Source organism: Pholcus phalangioides, unplaced genomic scaffold, assembly GCF_987345545.1.
Source record: "Pholcus phalangioides strain wild (caught in Gottingen) unplaced genomic scaffold, Ppha-v1.0 ptg000014l_1, whole genome shotgun sequence".
In the NCBI taxonomy this organism is placed as follows: domain Eukaryota; kingdom Metazoa; phylum Arthropoda; class Arachnida; order Araneae; family Pholcidae; genus Pholcus; species Pholcus phalangioides.
In genome coordinates, this window is record NW_028301607.1 from 14,015,608 (window position 1) to 14,021,235 (window position 5,628).

Consider the following 5,628-nt stretch of genomic DNA (forward strand, 5'->3'; position numbering starts at 1 on the left):
TATCTCTCTCGCCGTGGTGTTAAAACACCAGCGAGGAGAGAAAAAGTATTAGAAAGCCGTGAGGCGCGAGACCATTTCAAGGATCCGTAATGTGAAAGTAAAAGAGTTAAATAAAAGAAGTCGACTAAGAAGAGGAAAAAAAAATAAAAATAAAGACGGAAAAAATGTTTTTTCCTACAACTTTTATACTTTTTTGGTGCTATATATATATATATATCCATGTTTTTCTTTTCTCCTTGCTGTTATTCATTAAGACAATGGCACTCTTAGGAGATTTTCAAGACAAGAAATGGATGTTTCCTTAAGCTCTTTCCTCTCTCTTTTTCTCACGCTTTCACAAGTTCTTGGATATATATATATATTTTTTCATTATCAAGTTTTCTTGACTTTTTCCAGAGGCTAAAGATTTAAGAATTCCGAGGAAAATGTAAGAGGTGTGAAAAAAAAAATGCTAGTGAAAAGAAATGAAAGTTTAAGTGAATTGGGAACTGTTTTAACGATACACACACAGTTTCTCTCTCTCTCTCTCTCGCTGGAAATCTGAAGATTTTTTTGGGTTGAGGAAAAATTAATGCTTTGATTTTTTTTAATATTATTAAGTTTTTCGGGGTATCGTTTAGCAATGTCTTAGATCTACCTTTGTGTTATACAAGATAGATTTTTTTTAAAGTTTTTTTCGCAAATGCGGGTCTATGAGATCGCTGATGATTATCTTGTTGATAGATACGGTAGAAATCCTAAAATCTATTTTTCGTTTCTTGAATCGGGTTTGAAATTGATTTTTTGTTTTTTGTGATTGAAGGAATATTTTTATTATGGAGGAGAGTATTCTCGGGCTCTAGAACGCCGTTGCGTGTTCCCGAGGAGTAAATATCGTTTAATGCTTTCTTAAGTTCGTGCGAGACAGATGCTTTGTATGGGAAATTTTTGCAAAAAATGTTAATGAAGAGAGATAAATGTAAAAATAAGCAACACTTCTCTCTCTCTCTGTCAGGCGTTCTGATTACCTAATAGGTGCCGTTACGAAAAGTAAACAAAAAAGTTCTGTTGACTCCTGTGGACTCTGTAGACCATACATGCTTAACTCATGGCCAGCGGGTCGAATGTTGCCCTCGTAGTCATCTGATGGGATCCACGGTCGGAAGCATAATTTTGAGAAATTAACGGCTCACAATGTGGCGTCACTTAATCGTCCCGCGGCACATTCGCAGGTCACTTAACTGACTTGCAGCATATTTATAGATGACCGTGGTACAGTTCCAGTGCACTTGAGTCACATGCGGCACATTTATAGCTAACGGAAGGTGCTTACGGCACATTCCCAGATCACTTGCATGACCCGCGGCACATTTCCAGATCACTTGGGTGACAGTGACATACAGTCGAATCCCGTTATAACGAACCCCAAGAGACCGGATAAATCACTTCGTTATAACGAAATTTCGTTATAAAGGAATTCCAGGTTTTTGCATTGTGCCTATGTAAACTAATCTAGGGGGATTAGAAAAGTGTTCGCTAAAACGAGATTTTCGCAATAACGGTATTCGTCAAAACGGGATTCGACTGTATTTATAAATTACTTGTGAACCACTACATGTTTAAAAAATATTTGTCCCCGCGGGATGTTTACAGACCATCGCTTTGAATTTCATTTTAACTTTGCCATTTGTTTTCGTTCTTCTGAATGCGTCTTAGTACCTCAGTATTGAATGCGTCTTAGTTCCTCGCAGCACAGGATCCCCGAAAGCACGAGGAAGTACAGTAGACTTTCGCTGAAGAGTCTGGCATATATCAGATCAGGGTGTGCCGGATTACTGCATGCCAGTTGAACAAAATACATTTAAATGATATAAATATCTGCGCTAAGACATGCAGTGATATGTTTTCCTTTTCTATGGGGGGGGGGGGGGAATTCGAAGAAGTCCGCCTAAAAAACGCCGGATAACTAGACGGGCCGGACTAGCGCTCGGCCGCATTACTGCGAGTTTGCTGTAATTGGCATTACAGCACAAAAGAACAACAACGTGGTATAACAACTTTACGGAAGCAATGCATCCATCTTTGCACAACTCAGGTCAATCGTCATGGGCAATTTACTAACTAGAGAGTTGTGCCGGAAGTATAAGCGTGTGCACCTAACAGTCTGAATGCGTATCTAGTGTTGTGTCCGATTTTTCAGTTCTGCCATCTATATTTTAGAAGTGAAGTGCAATGATTATTCAATCATTCGTACCGTATATAGGCCTGTTGCTCTCTGTGGTGAGACTTTTTAAACGGGAGATCGGCTCGCATTCGTGCCTAGAAGTTGGGAACCACAGTAAACAAACTTCAGCCGACCGCTACAGTAACCCAGTGGGGTTCGAACCCGGGAACTTGCGATGCGAGTTCATCACTATGAGCACTTATTTATCTGAGCACTTTTTTATGAGCACTTATTTGCGCGAGTGCGCAAAATTACAATTTTTGGCAGAGATAAATGCAGAACAGCACATTTCCTAGGAGTGCTAACAATACCGATTCAGGAAAATATGACAAAAACAGCATAAATTTGACGACACTTGATGATAACGTTGCCTCTCTATATAACGATAATCCCTATAAAACGATATTTTTTCTTGGTCTGCAGAGTGTCGTCATATCAAGGTTTTTCACTTCATTTTGTTCCATGCCTTGTCATTTTGTTCTCAGATCAACACCATTTAACTTATCGCATGTCTTTCAGCCATTCTTTAGGAAATACTGCAAAAGCGTCCACTTATCACCTCGATTCTGCCGCGATGAAAAGCGATTCCAGAATCTTTTGTCTTCGTCGCGCGTAACATGATATCTTTCATCGGCTCGGCCATGTTTCCCGCCTGTTGTGCTCGAGTTCCTGTCCGGATCATCGAAATGAAGACAGATTGCAGAACCTTGCTGGAACCCGAAACAAAAAAAGACAAGAAAAATAAAACGAGGAAAAACAAAACAAGACATAGCTCTTCTGAACCACAGTTTCCGCTTAGAGCCTCTTTTTTTTTCTGTTTTAGTCCCGGAAAATGTTCTTGTACCTAACAAGAGACGAAGAGTGTAGAAAAATAAATATAGGGGAAATAAAAAAAACCAAAAAAAAAAAAAAAAACCATGAGAATCCCTTTCTCTTCATCGGGAAGGATTTACCAGGATTTCGGTTCTGCGTGTGTAGCCTTTCGGATACGCGGGTATAAAAACGAGGGATTTTCTGTTTCAAGTAAAAACCCGGTGTATGCACTTTGTGTACTGGGTATAATGAGATTGGATATAGCTGTTTCTTTTTGTTAGGACGGTTCACTGTAATCGTCACAACAAACGGGTTATTTCGTGTTATCTCATTCCTCTCTCTGGAGAATAGTGTGTCTAGAAATTTTTCGAATTATATTGATGAATTAGAAGGAAATCTTCAGATTAGGATTAAGCTTAAAAAAGGATTTATCTGGCTAGACGATAATGAATTCGATGCTTTGTTTAAACCCTATAAAGGTTTGAGGAAACTGTCGCCTTGAATAGTTGATTTATGGTGATTGAAAAACTTGTTTGATAGATTTTATTTTTGAGTAACATGTACATCGCAGGAGACTTCAACCCATGGCCCGCTGGCCCAATATGGCCCTCGGAGCTTTCTACGTGTCCCGCTCGCCATTTTTATGAAATACCTATTTTACGTAGAAAAAGATTAATTTCCAAAAAAAAAAAAAAAAAAAATCGTTGAGGAGTGCTTGTGCTACTGAAGTATGTACTGCTGCATATAGAAATGTGAGATATTTTCTACATTCAATAGTAATGCTGTGCATATATAAAGTATATTTGTACGTTAAATGGTCCGCGTAACGATTTGAGGGGAACCCGGAGCTAAAAGTCTTTCTGGAACCTATGACTTTGAGAAGCAATTCAATTAAGAACTACTGAAAAACACTTTAATGAAAGAAGTAATTTTATAATTGATGAAAACTTATGGTCGAAAAAGTAGTTATAGAATTACTAAAAGAAATAACTGTAATTGCAGAAAGACTGATTTCAGAATTATTGAGAGTGTTTTCAGAATTCATGAAAAAATTGACAATCGGTGAAAGAGAGGAATAATATAAAAAAATAATGAAAAGTCAAAGAATAGTTTCGCAATTATTATCGGGAAAAATTTCAAGATTCATAAAAGGAAAAAATCGTAATTCGTGAAAAGTTATTTCAAAATAAATAAAAATTCAAATTTAATGGATGAAATAATGGTGCTTTATTTCTTTCTTCCAAACCGAACATGGCCCAGGCCCTATCGGTTAAAAAATAGGTAAGGTTCTTTCTTATTCATTGTGGTCGGCTGAAGTTGGTTTTCTGTGGTTCCCAACTTCAAGGCGCAAATGCGAGACGATCTCCGCGTTAAAAAGTCTCGCCACAAAGAGCAACAGTCCTACAACGGTAAATCATTCAACCATAACACTTCACTCATAGTTAGTAAATCTGGGGGTAGATGACAGCACTACACATAACAAGCATTACACAGAAACAAACTTTACGTCAGGTTGCACTACACGTACACGCACATTCCCGCATGTACCAACTCGTTGGGGGGTTCCGCGGGGGGGGGGGGGTGCATGTGTGGTGTAGCAGTAGTAGGTAGGGGCTCGGGGATCCATGATGTTCTTAAGTCAGCCATCTCGTTGGGCAATTTGCCTGTTGTGGCGTTGTATTTGTATGTGTATTTGTATTTGAAAGAAAATTCCTGTAAATACGGGTCATATGGTCACCCTACGTATAGTACACAGTGGGCCGTAGACGTAAAGATGTCATTCAATTAATAAAAAAAATCTCAACGAATGGAAGGGGTTGCTTGTCAAGTTCTTCTTGGAAAAAAAAACGACTATTTTCATTCTCTCATGTATACGAGAGGTACAAATATTTGAAAAATTATTATATTTTACGAATTACTATTTTCATGTTATCTATTCCCCCTCCTATTTCCCCAAAAATTCTACAGAGAAGACGTAGCGGTATATAATCCGCATTAAATGGTTCCGCAAAAAATCCCAATGGTTTTTAAACGTTTAATCACGAATTATACGCAAGAAAATACGGTACTTGGGAAAATATACGTATATTTATTTTCAGAAATCCATAAAATTCAACAGAATTTTTAGATTCGATTCAATTTTTTTGTATTATGTAGTATGCAAATATAAGGCTCTTGTGGGAGAACGATTCATCTCAAAAACCATCCATCTTAGATGTTTCTCAAACATACATATTTCGTAGCAAATCTGCGAACTAATCACCTTCTTCACTCCTCCGACTTACGATCGTGTTTGATATCAATGTTTTCTTGAAAGGAAAAGAAAAAATTAGTATGGATTTCCATGTAAGACATTCAAAACTAACGAGAGTTTCCCGTGTTTACGGAGGCTTCATTTTTCTTCAGGGATTTTGAAAAATTGCTCCCCGTTGAAGTTGGTCGCGCCATTTATACAATCTATCTTTCTCGACCTATCAATATGTACATTTATTATAATGCCATTTATTTTCCCTCTACAAAGCAACTCTTTTATACAATACAAGTATATCCCATGTTTGACTGATGTTGCATTTGAGCAAAACTTTGTTTACCGGTAAAATGTTTTTCAATTA